Source organism: Lactuca sativa, chromosome 1, assembly GCF_002870075.4.
Source record: "Lactuca sativa cultivar Salinas chromosome 1, Lsat_Salinas_v11, whole genome shotgun sequence".
Taxonomy (NCBI): domain Eukaryota; kingdom Viridiplantae; phylum Streptophyta; class Magnoliopsida; order Asterales; family Asteraceae; genus Lactuca; species Lactuca sativa.
In genome coordinates, this window is record NC_056623.2 from 111,834,025 (window position 1) to 111,855,739 (window position 21,715).

Consider the following 21,715-nt stretch of genomic DNA (forward strand, 5'->3'; position numbering starts at 1 on the left):
GATTTTAATCCATTTAGTTCCTTTTCATAGTTTGTGATGGGGATATGTAAAGAAAAAAGAATAGATTGTACCTTCTTGATCAACTCATCACATTCGTTGATCTGCACTCTAACAGGTTTTGCTGCAAAAAACCTATCTTCACGATCTTTTGCTTCATCTAGTCCCCCATCAGTATTATAACCTCTCATTTGTGATACCACAGAGGTCACCATCAGACACTTTCCAGCAACATTCTCTTCTTTTACCAACAAAGCCCTGCCATGAGTGGGCTTCCTCACTTGTTCATCTTTAGAATCAGTCGACCAAACTTCGACCCCGCCAAATACATCATCAACAGTATTCCCCTGCATAATTAGAGCATTCATAGTGTTATTAGATCCAGCTTTCTTCTTCCTGATTTCCTCCAACCGTCGTATGAGATTTGCTTCCTTGTCATCTTCGTCATTCTTTTCAGACTTCTTTATCAACATACAATCTTTAGCAAAGTGATTTTTTCCTCCACAGTAGTGATAATTAAAACCTGAGTCACTCCCAAGTTTAGCTTCCTTCTTTGGTTCTTCGGTCTGAGAAACACTCTTCGGTTCCTCCTTCACCTTCTTAGCACTATAGCTTCCCTGCCAGTTTCGGTTCTTATTGACTGGGAACCTTCTTTTGATGAACTTATTTGGATTTGACACCACTAAAGCAAAATCTTCACTTGTTAGGTCGTATTTAGAAAGATCTAAATCTTCTTCTTCTTCAGCAACATTCTTTACTTTGGATATTAGAGCTAATGACCCCATGCTAAAAACCACGTTCGTTTCTTTAGTCACTGCACTATCATGTGACTTTAATATCCCCACTAGTTTTGCAAGAGAATAAGCCTTGAATTGTTCGTGTGCCTTCACAGTTGACACCATAGCCATCCATTTGGTTCTAAGGCCATTCATAAATGCGACCTTTTGTTCAATGACTTTCCTTTCTATCCCATGCTTTATCATCTTACTAACGAGATGATTAAAGCGATCGAAAGCTTGAATAAGCTTCTCTTCAGGCTTCTGCTTGAAGTCACAAAATTCTGAGAGCAATAAATTTTGGATGGAATGCTCAAGATCTTCATCCGTAGAATATAGTTCCTTCAACCTGTCCCATATCTCCTTCGTTGTTGTGCATGAACTTACCAACCGAAACGTGTCCGATTGTAAAGCAAACCTAATCATCCTTAAAGCATTGATGTTGCACTGAAACTTCTCCTTCTCATCTTGGGGTATGTCTTTCACATCATTAACGAGTTGATTATACTCCTTTTGACTTTTGACAACCCTTGAAGTGCTTGAATGAGCGAATGGACCAACTGTAATCGCCTCCCAGATCAAGTATCCATTGTCTTCTGAACCAATCGCGTAGTCTTCAAAGTGATGCGTCCAGACCTCATAATCTTGAGTGTATAATATGGGAATTCTTGTCGTCGATCCTATGTTGTTAGAGATATTGATTGGGTTTGACTGGGAATCATCCATGGACATGACGATGTTTGTTCAAAAACCTGCTTAAGATCAGACTTGTAAATAACGTTAGTGTAAGATCGATAATTAAAGAACTACGTCAATAGAGAATGACGGCTCTAATAATATCAATCAAAGCGGAAAAACCCTAAGATCTTCTTCAACAGAAGAGATGTGTATGGATTACATAGTCTCCTGCTCTGATACCGATTGATGAGTTAAGAAACTCTTAGATCGATTAGATCTTCAACAAATTAAACAGTAAAACAAACAAACACTGAAAACACAAGATGGAATCAAAGTAATGCTTAATGATTCAAATGTAGTCACGCCTCTGCAGAGCTCGACTAAGAACTTCCACTGTAGAGGCGAGCTAGGGTTTGTAGTACAATTCAAGAGAATAATAATGAAAGGGATAATTACTAAGGATGTATGCATGCACCTTAAATAATAAACCCTAATGAAATAATCACGGTTGGACAGGCCAAAATCGGATAACAAAACTGGGCTAAGGACCAAGCCCAAAGATGCAACACTTCTTGACCCAACATAGACCATTAAAACCGTGAAGGCCCAAATAAAAGCCCATTTGTAGAAACTTTCACTTTTGGCCCCTTTTATATCTATGAATATCATAAAGATCCATTTTGGTTTAAAAGTGACTCTATTGGTTCTATCAAAAAAACCGTGGGTTAACATGAGAACCTCACTTTTTGTTTATTTTGTCAAAATTAGCCCTCTTATGCAAACTTCTTAGTTTTAAGTAACTTGTATGTATTTTAAAACCATTTCCTTATAAGATAAGTTGAAATCAGTGTTATGTTCTACAAATAGCATCATCTTTTAGTAGATCTTTAGGTTCATGAAGTTTACAACACATAATCACATATATATATATATATATATATATATATATATATCATGAAAAACACATAAAATCATGCATACACACATAGATCTACACAAAAAAAAAAAACTTGTATTCTCCCCCCAAAACATAGTAAAAACCGAAAATATGGGGTGTGAACTCACTTTACTTTGAAGATTTCGGTTCTTGATGAAGATTAGAGGAGTTTTCGGCTTTACAAGCTCCCTTGTAGAGATTTTTCGAACTTAGGGTGTTCTAAGGGACAAGAATCACGAAATGGAGTGTTTAAGAGAGTGAATCTTAACAAGAAATGAAATCAAATCAATTTAGAATGATGATAACTTACCAAACTTAATGATTCTTGAAGTAGAAGTCTTAGATTTTCTCAAACACCACACGATTTTTAGAGTAAGTGGAAGGAAATTCTTTGTGTTCTTTAGAGGATTTTGTGACAACCCGAAATTTCCATTCGGTCAAACCCTAAAAGTCAATCACATTTTATTATAAGTTAATATCATTATTTCTTATTTTTAGCAAATTTAAAGTTCATTTGATTATTTTAATATTAGTCTTTAAACGAACGGTTGAAAGAAAGTGTCGTCTCAGGTTTTGAAATTTAAAAACCGCAAACACCTCGTGCCTTAGAAGTTCACGGCCAAATGTTTATGTTTGAGCCGAAAAATCATCCAAAAATCATGAACTCATGCATAAGTATGAGTTTACTCCCCAAAAGCTAGTCATTTTATGTTTACTCCCCAATCACCAAAAGAGTAAACTCAAAAAACCCTCTCAAGTATCATCATAGAATTAAATCAAGATCTTCAAACTTGTAAGTGTTCTAGCCATTTCAAGTTGATATAAAACTTAATCTAATGTTTGTGCATCTATTCATCGATTCATTTTTGTGTTTGATTAGATTTCCAAAAACACCAAGAACACACATTAAGTGTTCTTGGACTTTTAACATATTTCAAGATTCCTTATAGTAAGTACTACCATCCTTGAGTCTTATTAAGTTAGTATTACATGTTAGCATCAATAAAATATGCCAAGAACACAAGGAATAAGGTGCTCACGGTCCAAGAATGTTCTTGGGGCGTAAACACCAAGAAAGGCACCAAAGTGTACCTAAGTCCGTAATCTAAGCCCTAGTTTGATGTTTAAGCCTTCCTTGATATGTTTAAACCTTCCCATGATGTCTTTAAGCCTTGAAAAACACCAAATTCCTCCATTTTTATGTGTTTACGATTTAGGTAACTCCCAAAACTGTAAACACCCTAAAGTATGTTTATTTGGGCCATATTCCTTCCTTAGGCCTAAAAACTAACCTAGACAATTACCTAGATGAGTTAAGGACTTGAAAACATAGAAATACCATTTTCCATATGGGTTTATGGTAGTAAACCCAAAGGAAAATGACCATGAGGCCGTAAACTCCTCAAAGGAGAGTTTTGTTGCCCTAGTCCCTTCCAAAGGCCAAACCACCAAGTAGAAATGCTTCAAAGGACTTGTAAAACCTCAAAACAACATATGGTCTTAAGGAGTAGAGTTTATGACCGTAAACCCTAGAGTTTACTGCCGTAAACTCCTTGGGTAATGTCATTAAAACCGTAAACTCCAAAGGAGTTTACCCTTGAACTCCAAACACTCTAGCTTTGCCCTACAAACCCTTGGATGCAACCCTTGTGATCATTAAACACTTAAAACAAAGTGTTTTCAAGTTCTAGAGTGTCCCAACTTAATTTATTAGTTATAAATTGGATAATTAGTTATATATATGTTCATTATATGATAACTAGGCTCGTGCGTGTGTACAAGTCTCCGTTTGTCACCTAACACCGTACCCGACACTTCAATCCAATCCACTCACTGCAGGTGAGTTCATACCCCTTTAACTAACCTTTGAAATACTTTTAAATGTTTTAAATGCTTTTATGGGGGGAATACAAGTTGAATACTTATAGTTATTACATCAATCACATGTGATTAATAACTACAAAACCAATGATTTTCTTACTGTTCAAACTGTTTATCAAACTATTTTGCTTCAAACTGTTTTACAAATTCTTTTATTTATCAAATACATTTACTTAAGCTCTGTTATAATTTTATAAATTGCATGCCCATGTATGTATACTTATATAAGCAATGTTTAAAAGGCTTAGGAAGGCCTGCCCGCCCTATTTCCTTTTCGCCGTTGAGATGTGGTCTGGTGGGGTATCGAGTATCCGTCCGAGGGTCTTTTAAATATTAGTTATATATCATGTGTACATATATAGTCATAAAAGTTCTTCCATAATCATACGTACCAGTTACATCATTAGTAAGTTACCATAGGGGTAACACAGGATAACACTTATACTATTACTAGAACAATGAGATGTTCAATGAGTCGGTTCATTCATGAGTCAGTACATATTACTATGAGAACATATACAACTATACTAGAAAGAGAACATATACAGCTATACTAGAAAGAAAACATATACAACTATACTAGAAAGAGAACATATAAAACTATACTAGAAAGAGAACATATACAACTATACTAGAAAGAGAACATATACAACGATACTAGAACGAGTAACAATACATTACATATACATGAATACGTTAACATAATTATGATCCACTATATCGGAGCATGCCTTCAATGTCATGGCCCGAGTTGTAGCCAAAGTCTCTTGGAGGGAGAGCGTGAGTTTGTGTATAGATCTATACTGGATTGACTATCCTACACCTTACTGCTAGCTACAACCGGACCTGCAGGTCTGCGGGTGCCAAACGTCATACCTTTTTACGACTTACATTGTCGTATTTCTTAGTCGATAGTATGGTACAATTAATCACATAATACCTTGATATAAATCCGGTTTAAGGTAGTTAGTACAACATTAGTTCCTATAATACAACACTACAATACTACATTAATTTACCCTTTACATATATTTAGTGATCATTTCACTTAAACATTAAGGTACAAACTATATTTTTGTTAATGATAGTTACACTTGGGAAAATTACACGCTTTTACAAGAAACGAACACACAAAATAGTTAAGCCTTGGTAGAAGGCTACTTTTAATAGGAAATATAGGATTTTCTAAGGGATTTAAACTTTTACAAACACTTACAAACATTCACATACTTTTATCACCAATGTTTACAAACTCGTACAACAAACCACGTTCAAACGTTTTGATACAAACACCGACACTAAAATACTTATGAACTCACCAGCTTTAATGCTGATAAACTCTTTCAAAATAACTTGTATTCTCAGGTCATCAGTAGACAGGTACCGAGGCCAGCTTTTGAGAAGATGGAGCGCATTCGAGACTCATCTTATTATTTTGATTTACATTTTTGGTGTCTATAACTGTACAGAACACGCTTGTATTAAAATTATATATTTAATGCAATGGATGATGTTGTTTGCTTGTTTACTGTTATACTATGTTGTGATACTTTACATGATGTCCTCCACCCCAGAACGTTTCCGCCGTTCTCGGTTTTGGGGTGTGACAGATTTCTGTTGTAATTGAAGTAGAAGACGAGAGTAATGGTGTAGTTCCTTGGCCGAGATTTTAAGAAGGAAGAGAGAGAAGAATTAGGTTGGTTAATACATGAAGGATTTGGGCTAGAAGTATGGGGGCATTAGCTTGGATTACCTCCATATAAACAAGAGTTGTCATCAATTTATTCAATTCATTTTCTTTTTTTGAAGTTGGGCCGAGAATAAGGGAGAAGAAAAAAAAGAGAAAAACTTTGGGCCATACTAGCTCATGTTTGACATTATGGGGGCCAAGTTGAGAATTTTGGGCCTTTTAGGCTCTTCTTGAGGGTTCACGGCCCAATTACCATGAGAAGATGGTTTCACGGCCCATCATGGTTCATGGTCCATCATGGCCCATGATAAATAAGTGAGTTATTTTAGGCCCAACATGGCCCAATTGCTATGGTTTGACGAATGTGGGCCCAAATAGAGCCCAAATTGGTTTCATTGGCCCAAAATCATCAAATAGAAGGTTTACTGGCCCATTAGGTCCAATAAGAGGATGCTAGTCCATAATAAATTTGAACTGAGATTTTTAGGGTTTCAGACCCATAGTTAAGTATATGAGATGCATTTTATTAGGTTTTGAACTTCACTCAGGAGTTTCGATTCAAATGGATGATTTTGATTGAATATAGAGTATGATATCCACTTAGATTACAAGTCTTGCAATAATTAATGTTTACATGAGGACATAACTTCCTAGCTAAAAATGCTAGTTGTGACAGTGGATTCAACGAGTTCATTAGTCAGAAGCCAAAAAATCGATTTTTTCAACTTTGAAAAATAGCAAGCATCAAATATAATAGAAAACAATCCTAGGCTCTGATACCACTGATGGGTTTTAAGAACTATAATTGTCTTATGGTGCACATGCAACCCTAGATGCTTTAGATCTATGTTTTCCCTAATTATACATGCATTTTCAGTTTTCCAAAGCATACATCCTAACTAGCATACACTAGAGGATATACAATATAAAACTCATAGTTTGATGAATACCTCTTATGTAGTTTGAAGTTCTTGGCCTTTGAAAGATTTAGCACCTTAAGTGTGATGCTTCTAATGTGTCACAAACACCAAACGCAAGGGGAGGCTTGAGAGAATAGTCTAGTTAGCTCAAAATATATTATCACTCTCTTAGAATGATGGGGCGACCGATTTTTGGCTCTAGGGGTGTGCTTTTATAGTGTTAAAAATGCTAGGGTTACATCCATGTAAACCCTAATGCATCATGACCTTTCATATTACTTAGGCTCCATGGGTTAAACCTCCATGGACTATCCATGTTGGTTTAGCCCATCCTAATTAACCATGGATCTTTGGACCACACTATAAGAATCATTGGTTTATATAATCAGTCCCCGTATATTAAGTTAGTCGCTTTTGATCACTAAATTAATTCCAAATTAATTGTTGATCAATACTAATTAAATAATATGATTTCTCAAATAATATATTATATTTATAATATATTAATAAATCACAAATAACCTTATTCTCAAAAGTCTATCCTATCAAATTGCACTGCTGAAGGCAACCCAAAAGGACCATGCTACTATCGGGTCAAATACATCCTAGTTATAATTATGGGCTTAAATACCTAATCCAACAGTAACTACATCCACAACTAATTCTACTGAATCTGTTGTGCAAACTGTAGGCGGTCAAAAAAAATTCCTCTGCTTATGGACCATATGGACGTTTAAGTGTTGATGTTTGGAAAAAAAATGTGAGTTACTGTGACAACCAGAACCTTTTTCCGTTTCCGTTATCCAAATTCCGTTAATAAAATTTCAATTTTATTAAGTTTCTGTCAAAACTTCATGGTTTAGGAAATCAACTAGTTTTATATAATTAAATTTATATAAGCAAGTCGGAACCAAATCATGCGAAAAGCCGAAGTCCTTAAAAACAAACCTGTTTTCGGCCTAAGTGAGTGTACGGCCCCACCCCCATGTACGGCTACACACTCGTGTACGGTTGGTGCCAGGTGGACCCCACCACCGACCATACCCCAGCCTATAAATATGGGACCCCCACCCTTATTTGAGCACTCTTGACCGAAAACTCTCTCATTCTCTCTCTACAATCCCTGATCGTACACTCCAAAAACACCTTTATTCTTCTGTAAAACATCGAAAAACACCATTGGGGATTCATTTCGGAGCATCTAGGACACGTATTCACCGATTCCAACACTCTTCTTCTTGAGTGTACGGTCGTACACCTTCAAGCTCGTTGATTGTACACTCATCCACGGCCGTTCACCTTCAAATGCCGTACACCCTTCAAGGCAGTATGCGGCCGTACACTCCCTTTCATGGCTGCACACTCCTTAAGTGGTACATTAGGCTGAAAAACCACCTTCCTCAATTCAATCAAGTCCCGGTAACATTCCTTAACCGAAAGCAAGTGTTTTTGTAACATTTTGTTTAATGAAATCGCTAATTTAGATACATATATGTATTTAATTGTTATTAGGACTCCATTAAGTGCCACGTACAACAACTTGAGGGTCTTCATTTCCAGTTCATTGACTCGACGCTTGCACACAACTAACGGTGAGTTCATACCCCTATATTTTCCGAGTTTTTAATGTTTTCAGGGGGAATACAAGTAAAAGCACAAGTATTCTTATGCTTAAGAATATAATTTGGTTTATTATATCTTCCTATCATTAGTATACATTAAACATACAACTTACTAAACTTGAAGAACATATTTACTACTAGATTTGCGGTCAGCTTTATAAACATGTTAAGATATAAACTTTGCAAATACAATTTTCAGAACAAAGGAAACAAGCTTATAAAATAAAAGATATAATTTTATAAGGTTTCATGTTAATATAAAAAAAGGGTTTTCTTAGTATTATTCATGATTCGTTGAGAGAACTACAGTGTGAGACGCCTTGTAACCAGAGTCTCCTGGAGGTAGAGCGTGAGTTTGTGTATAGATCTATACAGGAGTGACAATCCCGCACCCTGACTATTAGCTACAGTCAACCTAGGGTGACAAACGTCATTTACCGCGACGTCTGAGTACGTCGTAATGTTGATCGTCCATAGTTGGTTATAAGAATCCACAGGTAAAACAACGACTCGTTCACGTAATAATATACTTAACAAACATTCAACAGGGTTAGTAACTATGTGATGACTTAGTATGTACATTAGGGTAATATAAAATTAACATCTGACTTGCAGTGGGATGTGTGATCTCCACCTCATTTCCTGTTCCTTGTTTGGTTGTGGGCTTAGGGCAGAATCACCCAATCGACTGTTTGTTCGATTTGGATTTCTATAACACGTATGTACTAAGTGATCACATGAGGGTATTAACAACACTTTCGGGATACAGAACAACACGCTATCAACTAGTTTTATTTATGTAATAAGACTATTATTATACATTACTGGTGGTAACCAGGGTTTCCAAACAGAACAATGCTTAAACAACATAAGTATGGTACATACTTGTACACCACGATTTGGAGCAGATAATTCAATAACATACAATTAGGGAAAATATAGGATTTTCCAGGGTAAACATCAGTACTTTACAACAACTGGTTAATTATTCAATTAACGAATATTCATTATTAATTCTATAATTCCTTAGTTTATGCATTCGGGTTACGTATGAAGAATATCCGATAGACTGTGGAATGTGTGGTTTCCGCCTCATTCCCTGTTCCTTGTTTGGTTGTGGGTTTAGGGCAGATCCACACAATTAACCATCTATTCGATATTGGTTTGTGTGTAACTAGTGTGAACCAAGAAGTTATAGAAAGAATGGGTTTAATCATACTTTTCATAAGAAAATATTGGATTTCTTGGGGAACACTTTCAACAGATATCACAGGATCAATACAGTCAACTTTGTATGTACATAGTGAATACTATAGGATTGTGTACATGAGGATCCGACAACCAATAGAATGTGTGGTCTCCACCTCTTTTCCTGTTCCTTGTTTGGTTGTGGGCTTGGGGCAGAACCACACAATCGATTCTTTGTTCGATCTGGATTATATATGATTTGTATACACTAAGTACTCGCAGGAGGAACTAGTAAAAATCATTTTTACTTAATCATTCATTACGTCGGAAAATATAAGGTTTTCTGGAGAAACATAACGTACTTTTCAAAAGAACACATAACAGTTTTCTAAAACAAAATGTTTATGAACTCACCAGCTTTATGTTGATACTCTTTCAAAACCTACTTGTATTCTCAGGACACTAGTAGACAGGTACACGCACCGGATTCAAGAAGATGGAGCATAGTAGCTTCAAGTCTTTATTTGTTATTTACTTTTGGTGTCAATCATGTATGATTCAAATGCAATGTAAACATATTACTATTAATACAATGGTTGTTGTTGCTTTGATTACTATTATTCAATTGTTGTGATACTACACATGACGTCTTCCACCCCTGAACATTTCCGCCATTTCGGTTTGGGGGTGTCACAGATTGGTATCAAAGCATTGTTTATAGTGAACTTAGTATATCAACCAGTAAAAGATAGACAACTATAAATACAATGGGGCTGGAGTGCTCTAACTAAAAGTATACTTTCAAAATAAAAGTATTATACAAGAAGTATACTAATAAGCATACATACTAAGAACAAGTATCACAATAAGATCAAATAAGAACAAAACAAACAAGACAATTCAGATGTTAGACACTACAGTCAAACCTGAGCAGTTATGTAATCATATATGGAATAAATATAACCTGATCAACTATATTTATTTGATATATGACCAACATGTGTTTGGGAGTGATGGGGGTGTTGCAACGAGTCTAAAACTTACCTAACTCCATATACAAAAGATTCTTATAACAAAACATAAAGATAAAATACTATAGGAGTATTTTAGGCACTATAACAAACTTACATAAGAACTAAAAGACCTATGCTGGCAGGTCTATAGTTGCGAAGAGCATGCTTCCAAAGTTATATATAATTGGGATCTTATAGACTTAGAATTGGTGATCTACGCTCTATTACCTGTTCCTTGTTTAGTTGTGGTTTTGGAGTAGGATCACCTATTCGAAGGTCTATTTGATCTTGGTTATATACAGCTTGCATACACTGCTTGACTATAGGAGGACCCAGTCTGGATCATTAATAACTACAGAAGAAATGTCCTACTTAATCGCATAGGATTCTTTAGACATTCCCATTTTCGCGCAAACAACCTATATAGAAATAGACACTTCACTACAACCACCCACAGAGGAGTCAAGGAGGAACCAGAGAGGATTCATAAAGAGGATTCCTAAAAGGAATCATTTAAGGAGTCAAATCTTCCATCAGAAAGTGGTGGAGATTAGTGAGAGATCAGTTACAGAACTCGAAGCATGATCTACAGTGAATAGGAAACCATAAGAGAGTCCAGAGAAAACAAATCCCCACAATTGAAGTCAGGATCATCATAACTAGGACATGAAACCCCTCCCGAAGCTCGCAAGGCGGTAAAGTATCATATATGTCATTCTAATAATTAACTAATTAATATAATCTAGCGAGTCAGTGGTTACACTGCTCACACTATGTGTTAGACTTATCACCTTTATCATATCAGCTAGTAACAGAAAACCAGATCTCATAACTTCATTAAGACGGTAGTCACTATTAAATTCATAAGTCTATGTTGCATAGACCTCTGTTATGAATTACTTCAAAAAGTCGGAACATGAAACACTCGGAACTAAGTTAACTCCGATTTAGATAACACTCAACTTTTAACCACTAAGGAGTTACCCTTGTTTCGTCTTTTAACCTTATGGAAGAAAGATGCCCCCGAAAAGTCGAACAAAAACAAGAACAACACACCACCGCCACCACCTACTCAGTATGACCCGGTTGTCTTTCAAGCGGCAGTAACAGCCGCAGTGACAATGGTCATGACTCAAATCAATGCAAGTGATACCGGTGGATCGGGTAGTCGTACCAACAACACTAATCATGAACGCACAAGGGAGTTCTCATACAAAGACTTCATGATTTGTGGACCCAAATCCTTCGATGGAAGTTGGGGAGTCATCGCCCTGATGCGAGGGTTCGAGAAGACAGAGTCGATTTTTGAGTTATGTGCATGCCCAGATGGGAGCAAAGTGAAGTTTGTTGCTTGCACCATCTCTGACAGAGCCCTTACATGGTGGAATAGCCATGTCAAGTCATTGACTCTTCCAATAGCAAATGCAATGGGATGGGAAAATCTAAAAGAGATGATGATGGAAGAGTACTGCCTGAGGGGCGAAGTACAGAAACTAGAGCATGAGCTGTGGAATCTTACCATGGCAGGCTTAGACATAGAAGCTTACACCGACAGATTCAACGACTTAGCTGCACTATGCCTGGGAATGGTTACCCCGGAGAGCAGAAAGGTAGAGAGATACATTTGGGAACTTCCTTCTCCAATCCAAGGAAACATATTGGCAGCGACACCTCTTACGTTTGACAGTACCAAACGCTTGGCTCGAACATTGGTGGACTACGGGATCCGCCAAGGCATAATGGATCCCGTTCCCGAGTCAACCAAAGGAGGTGATTATATATAAAAGTCCAGGAGCGAGAAGAAGAGACGACCGGCACAAGAACACTCAAAGGGACAACAGATGGGTGCAGCCTATACTGCCACGACACCAACCACCCCAGCAACCGGTAATCGCTATGCTGGAACCCTCCCTAAATGTAATAAGTGCAACTTACATCATACCGGAAGGTGTCGAAAGTTGTATTGCAAGAACTGCCTTAGAAGAGGACACACCATCCGCTTCTGAAGGGCGTCGGCACGACCAATCTCTCAGGTCCCATTTGAAGAAGTGAGCCAGACCTGCTATGAATGTGGTGAAGCAGGAGACTGCATGAGAGATTGTCCAGTGGCCAGGAACCCTAGTGACTAAGGAAGAATGCTAATGATCACTGTAGTAGAGTCTACCCCGGAAACCCCGAGAACAGCGGTACGTCTTCCAACTTGAATCATTTTCCCAAACCTAAATTTTCAAGGAAACTGTCTCACAATTAAATTCTAACTATAATATTTTCTTCCTCGTCTAAACAAAGCACATAAGTTATGTAGAACTAAATACTCTATTCTGGTAGGCTATAATGACTTGGTGTAAACAGTAGGGCCATATATAATTAAGGACCAATAGACGTAGAGTGCGTGATTCCACCTTATTTCCTGTTCCTTGTCTGGTTGTGGATATAGGGCAGAGTCACTCAGTCGACCGTCTTATCCATCTTAATTATATATGACTTGTAGACACCCAACGATTATAGAGGGACTGGATAGAGACCATAATATCAAGTATCATTCACTGGAACAATTTCTCGATTAGCACACTTAATTCAATACAAAACATTCGCAGTAGTGATAACAAGGTCAACACAGAAAACACTAGAAACGTTCACACACAGATACACTGACGCCGTAATGAAACACTCCTTCCGAACCAACTTAACACGCGATCCTACGATGTCATCTCGCTTAGTCTGACTGAGTCTGAGTTATACCAAACCCACGTGTCACCGAGGATACCTTTTGCCTTAAACCGGTCGAATAACAAAACTCTCGTCACTCATAACGACAAACTAGATGCAAACCTTGAAATTTCATCTCACTTCAAACCCCAAAAATACTCATGCGAGGAGTATGGTATTCACCCGTAACCTTCCTTAAGCACCCTCAGTAGACCATTTTGGAAACACCACTCGCGCAACAAGTCAAGTTCAAGCACAGAGGCTAAGGACAAATACGGTTAGCCTATCGATGTTAAATGTACATGTGAGGGTGGTATATAATTAAGATTCTATAGACTTAGGATGTGTGTTTCTACCCTACCTCTTGTTCCTTGTCTGGTTGTGGACCTGGGGCAGAGTCACCCATCCGACCGTCTTATCAATCTTAATAATATACGACTTGGGTACACGCGACAATGATAGATGGACCAGGTATGTGTCCTATCATGAAATTCAGGACGAAGGCTGCTTAGAGCTACGAAAGGACATCCTACCGGTTGGATGAATGTGGGCAGGCAAATCAAATGCACACACCATTCACAGACCAGAATAGTAGACACAAAAGTAATGATCCGCTGAAACACCCAGCGAGGATCTGAATTCACTGAAGAACACGAGGGTTTTATGAAACCCAAGTACCCTACCGATTCTAAAGAAGTGTCTGTCCGATGAGATGCTTATGATACCCCTCGATGAGATCGAACTAGACAAGAGCTTACACTTCATGGAAGAACCATCCTCATCTTTTTCCGAGTCCGTGATTTGTATTTTATGCTTGAATTTCGGGACAAAATTCCCTCTAACGGGGGGATGATGTGACAACTCAAACCTCTTTCCATTTTCATTATCCAAATTCCATTAATAAAATTTGAATTTTATTAATTTTCCGTCAAAACTTCATGGTTTAGGAAATCATCTAGTTTTATATAATTAAATTTATATAAGCGAGTCAGAATCAAATCACGCGAAAACCCGAAGTCCTTGAAAAACAAACCCGTTTTCGGCCTAAGTGAGTGTACAACCACTCACCTGTGTACGGCCGCACACCCATGTACGGTCGCACACCCGTGTATGGATGGTGCCAGGTGGACCCCACCACCGACCATACCCCCAGCCTATAAATACAAGACCCCCACCCTCATTTGAACACTCTTGACCGAAAACTCTCTCATTCTCTCTCTAGAACCCCTGACCATACACTCCAAAAACATCTTTATTCTTCCGTAAAACATTGAAAAACACCATTGGGGATTCATTTCGGAGCATCTAGGATACGTATTCACCGATTCCAGCACTCTTGTTCTTGAGTGTACGACCGTACACCTTCAAGCTCGTTAACCGTACACTCATCCACGGCCGTACACCTTCAAAGGTCATACACCCTTCAAGGCAGTATACAGCCGTACACGGTTCACGGCCATACACTCCCTTTCACGTCCGTACACACTCCTTAAGTGGTACATTATGTTAAAAACCCATTTTCCTCGATTCAATCAAGTCCCAGTAACATTCCTTAACCGAAAGCAAGTGTTTTTCCAACACTTTGTTTAATGAAATCGCTAATTTAGATACATATATGTATTTAATTGTTATTAGGACTCCTTTAGGTGCCACGTACAACAACTCGAGGGTCTTCGTTTCCAGTTCATTGACTCGACGCTTGCACACAACTAACGATGAGTTCATACACCTATATTTTCTAAGTTTTTAATGTTTTCAGGGGGAATACAAGTAAAAGCACAAGTATTCTTATGCTTAAGAATATAATTTGGTTTATTATATCTTCCTATCATTAGTATACATTAAACATACAACTTACTAAACTTGAAGAACATATTTACTACTAGATTTGCGGTCAGCTTTATAAACATGTTAAGATATAAACTTTGCAAATACAATTTTCAGAACAAAGGAAACAAGCTTATAAAATAAAAGATATAATTTTATAAGGTTTCATGTTAATATAAAAAAAGGGTTTTCTTAGTATTATTCATGATTCGTTGAGAGAACTACAGTGTGAGACGCCTTGTAATCAGAGTCTCCTGGAGGTAGAGCGTGAGTTTGTGTATAGATCTATACAGGAGTGACAATCCCGCATCCTGACTATTAGCTACAGTCAACCTAGGGTGACAAACGTCATTTACCGCTATGTCCGAGTACGTCGTAATGTTGATCGTCCATAGTTGGTTATAAGAATCCACAGGTAAAACAACGACTCGTTCACGTAATAATATACCTAACAAACATTCAACAGGGTTAGTAACTATGTGATGACTTAGTATGTACATTAGGGTAATATAAAATTAACATCTGACTTGCAGTGGGATGTGTGATCTCCACCTCATTTCCTGTTCCTTGTTTGGTTATGGGCTTAGGGCAGAATCACCCAATCGACTGTTTGTTCGATTTGGATTTCTATAACACGTATGTACTAAGTGATCACATGAGGGTATTAACAACACTTTCGGGATACAGAACAACACGCTATCAACTAGTTTTATTTATGTAATAAGACTATTATTATACATTACTGGTGGTAACCAGGGTTTCCAAACAGAACAATGCTTAAACAACATAAGTATGGTACATACTTGTACAGCACGATTTGGAGCAGATAATTCAATAACATACAATTAGGGAAAATATAGGATTTTCCAGGGTAAACATCAGTACTTTACAACAACTGGTTAATTATTCAATTAACGAATACTCATTATTAATTCTGTAATTCCTTAGTTTATGCATTCGGGTTACGTATGAAGAATATCCGATAGACTGTGGAATGTGTGGTTTCCGCCTCATTCCCTGTTCCTTGTTTGGTTGTGAGTTTAGAGCAGATTGACACAATTAACCATCTATTCGATATTGGTTTGTGCGTAACTAGTGTGAACCAAGAAGTTATAGAAAGAATGGGTTTAATCATACTTTTCATAAGAAAATATTGGATTTCTTGGGGAACACTTTCAACAGATATCACAGGATCAATACAGTCAACTTTGTAAGTACATAGTGAATACTTTAGGATTGTGTACATGAGGATCCGACAACCAATAGAATGTGTGGTCTCCACCTCTTTTCCTGTTCCTTGTTTGGTTGTAGGCTTGGGGCAGAACCACACAATCGATTTTTTGTTCGATCTGGATTGTATATGATTTGTACACTAAGTACTCGCAGGAGGAACTAGTAAAAATCATTTTTACTTAATCATTCATTGCAACAGAAAATATAAGGTTTTCAGGAGAAACGTAACGTACTTTTCAAAAGAACACATAACAGTTTTCTAAAACAAAATGTTTATGAACTCACCAGCTTTATGCTGATACTCTTTCAAAACCTACTTGTATTCTCAGGACACTAGTAGACAAGTACACGCACCAGATTCAAGAAGATGGAGCATAGTAGCTTCAAGTCTTTATTTGTTATTTACTTTTAGTGTCAATCATGTATGATTCAAATCCAATGTAAACATATTACTGTTAATACAATGGTTGTTGTTGCTTTGATTACTATTATTCAATTGTTGTGATATTACACATGACGTCCTCCGCCCCCGAAGGTTTCCGCCATTTCGGTTTGGGGATGTGACAGTTACCAATCATATCGTATAACTTTTTCAATATATAATCGCTAGGTCTACACCTATATATATATATATATATATATATATATATATATATATATATATATATATATATATATATATATATATATATATATATATATATATATATATATGAATTCAAATATGAAATGATCATAGCATTTATAGGCTCGTGCCACCACGCCTTTGTGTTACCTGTATTTGTGGATTCTTTATTCAAAGAGTAGATGCAAAAGGGTATACTTAGGGAAATGTAAGCAACGAAATATGTGAATTATATTGGGAGGAGTTTAAGGTAACTAATTATTTGTTTTAAATTATTGTTTAGTAAATGTTTACTTTTAAACTTATATGTATATTGTTATGTGTAGAAAAAACTATTGTTGGGATGAAGCAAAAGACAGACTAGTGAGGCGTGCTTAGGAAAGTAAATAGAGACAGAGTTATGGTCAATATCTCTTCAACATGCGAAATAGAAAACGAAACACAATTAGGAGGAAACCAACTCATATTTTATTAGAAGTGTGGAACTACTCGCAAGCAAAATGGGATATAGATGAATACAAGAAGAAATCTGAGCAGAACAAAATAAATAACCGTAATGGTGTGGCTGATGGAATACCATAACCTACCCATAACGTTGGATTTGCTTCTCATTTGAAGGTTGCTTATGATTTGGTAATTATTTTTTTAATAGTTCATTAAAATTTGTATGTTTACGTTTATGTTTATATTATACATTTTTATGGTATTTATGCAGAAAAGGAGTTTAGGACATGATCCACCGCATAGAGAATTATTCTTGTATACACACACGAAGAATCATGATGGAGTCACATTTACAAATGAAAAAGATAGAAAACTTCATGTAGCGTTTATTTCAGTGCAAAGTTTTATATTGTAGTCCTTCATGTTATTCATAACTTTGATATGTTTTTGAATTTTTATTATTTTGTAGGCGGCTTTTACAGAAAAACGGGAACAGTTGGAAGTTGTATGTGAAGAAGTTGACGATGACCAAATATTATATGATGTTGTTGGTGGTCGTGACAAAAAAAAAGATTGTATAGATTTGGTTCATATATGAAAGTGGTTCCTAATATTAACGGTAGAACAGAAGTGTACATTCCGGAAAAAATGATGAAATGGAAGAATTGTGGAGATTGTTACTAAGAAAAAAGAGCAAAACCAATAACTTAAGGAAATAATGAATGTCAAATATGACCAACACAACAAAAGTATAGAACAACTAAATAAACAACTACAATCGGCAATTGTTGTTATTAATACCTTTAAATAACTACAAAACTAGTAGTTCATAAACTGTTAATTTATTTATTGCAAAGTATTTATTTTAAATTAGCTAGTTTTAATTTTCCATGTAATAAATATTTATTGTTTTATTTTATGATATAAATATTATTTGATTTTTTATTATTTTTGTTTTAATATATTAGTACAAAATAATTTGGATTTAATTTGTAAATTAATTATTCATCGGTAGCTATCTAGCTTTGTAACGAAAATATTCCTACAAAATTTGTCTATGGATTGTGTTGCAGTGGCAACAGACTTTGTTACGAAATAATGTCTACGTAATTTGTTATCGAATCTTTTATATGAAATCTGCTATAGAATTTAGACCACGGATTTAGCTATCGAACCAAGACCACAAATTTAGCTAAGGAGTCATCACAACGGATTTAGCTAGAGAGTCATCACCACAAATTTTTCTAATGAGGCATCACCATGGATTTTGCTAGGGAGGCATCACCACGGATTTTGCTAGGGAGGCATCACCACAGATTTTGCTAGGGATTCATCTTCATGAAATTTGATACAACAATATGGCTATGGAAGTTGCTATGGATCCACTACAACTGAATTTGCGAAGAAATAAATGCAATGAAATTAGCTACGAAAAGTGGACTACGAAATTCGCAACGGACGCACTGCAACGGAATTCGTGAAGGAATCCTTCTATGGAAAAACGCGAAAGAATACCCTCTACTACGGATTTCATTTCATTATCACATTTGCGATGAAATTGTAGTTTCCCTTGCAAACCCTTTGTTATGCGTTTTTTAGGGACGAAAATAAGTCGTTGCAAATTCCATAGTTATTTGTCTTTTGCAACAGAATTTCAGCTTTTTACAACAAATTTCTTCCCAAGCAATATCAACTTTTTCTTGTAGTGAAAGAACTCATGCTTCCAAAGTACGATGTTCTTATTAAAATAAGCAACTAGCTCATTTTTGTATCCTTGTAGACCATTCTCGGAAAGTAAGACGTTCTTATTAAAATAAGTGCGCAACTAGCTCATATCCTCCTAGACCATTCTCGATTTTAATAATAAAAAAGAAAATAATACTTTTCATTTTTCTTACTTCTGTAAGTTATGTACAAATGTTTATAAAACCAAAACCCTTTTAGTCCAAAAAGATGTGCATGATTTCATTTATCATACCTTGTGATATAAAGTATGATCCTTACATTGAAAAATATTATTTTCATAAAATAAATAATTTTCAATACATTGCAAAAGTTATAAATATTTATAAAAATCAAATTCTTATAAATAATCAATTTGTGTTTACTTGTTATGACCTTATATGATCATATTTTATTGGCAATATCATTCTAAAATGATTCTTGAACATAAAGATCCAATAACTTATTTTATCGTGAAAATATGAGTTGAAATTATCTTGGTTGATGATTATGTGAGGTGTCGTACGAAATCATATTCGGTTCCTCGAAAGTTATACATAAGTCATATGATCAAACAAACAATGCAAAGTGAAACAATAAAGAGTAGACACCTCAATTAGCAATGTTGTTTAATTTTGATGCCTTAATATAAACGAAAACGCAAAAATCAACAGCCAATAACAAAAAAAAATAAGAAATCAATAAAAAAAACTCATAACTCAATAACTATATATATAAATGAGCATAAACAATTCATTTATCGAACATATTATCTAAGAAACCTCATTTATACACCAAAGCTCGACCATTTATAATGGCAAGTGGATGATCAAAAGCTGACAATAAATAGACAAACACAAGAGATAACCACAGCCCAGTGAAAAGTCATTCCCAATTGAATGACACGTTAGAAAATGACCTCAAACCACATGTTATTTTCACAAATAGCATTGAATTAGACATGTCATTTAGCCTTGAGATGTGATACTTTTGATATCTCATCAAAAGTCTTTTTAAATTATATAGGATATTAGATTATTTTGCTTCCTTAAGCAACTCACTTTCCGACTTTATAAATGAGTCCGACTCCAAACTCTTTATTGTTGGAATCCACCTTTTAGTTTCTCTCACTCTAATAGTATTAAGAATATCATGTAAAACCACCTTTATAGAATGTGATCCATGTGATAAGTAATTAAACGCACATTCCCAATATATAAATTACCCTTTTGAAATGGATCCAAAATGTAACACATTACCTCACTTACTAGCAATGATACCCTTTTAATTTCAACCAAGACTTAACATTTCTCTAACCATAAAGTCCTTAGACCACGACATCATTTCCTCAAACAACATTCTCATCTTAGACAATAAACATTTTACATATCATATAAAACTACAATTTCACTCCTCTATTATATGTATTTCAACATTTTCATTATGATTATAATTTAGAACCCAACACCCATATTTACATGAGCATACGATCTATAGTTCCCTATCACTTTAGAATCCTTTTGAGATTTATCATGTCTTATACCATTTTCCCAATTCATAGAACCTCATCATGAGAACCATGATTCTTATGACATCCAATCCAATTAGTACATAAGTCACAAGCCGACTTTTCTCCATGATTATTGTTAATAACATTTTTAAATTATATCTTAAATTATTAACAATATTGATTTTAACTTTTTTTAAATAATTTGATGAATAAGAGGATGTTGACATCAACAATGACTGTGATCACAAATCACCTTTTGGATAAGTTAGCCGCATTTGCTTTTGGCATTGAAACGGATTGGATCGTTAATTAAGTGCCAAAATTGATAGTTTCTATTTTCAATATTATTTAATATTTGATAGGTAATTTCTTAATTAACGACAACTTTTGATTGTGATATTTCCTAATCAAATTCAAATTATATATTAGATTAATCTCTATTATAAGTATTCGATTTGTATACCTAATAAATATCTATTAACATTTTAATAAAACTGAATCCTAACTGAATTTTTTTTTCCAAAAAAAACTGTAATTATAAAACTTTCATATGTTTCTTAACGTGTAATTTTATAAATTTATAATTTCTAATAATAGTTTCATGACATATAATTCATTTATTTCGTAACTTCTTACCCGTTTCATGACATGTAACCTACTATTGTATAACGTCAATGTGACGACAAATTACACTACGCCATGCATATTTCACAATGAATATAAATGTAACAAAACGAGTTAATATTGTTCAAAATTTGATCATCTTATAAAAATTATCATTTTTTGTACCTTTGTTATAAAATAATCAGTCTTTTTAAGAAAAAAATTCATCGATTGTCCTTCATAAAGATTTTTTTTTCTTCGCAAAAATGATATAATTTTACCAAAAAAAAAACTATTGAATTTCATGAAAACAAATACTTTCTGTTTTTCCATTTCATGG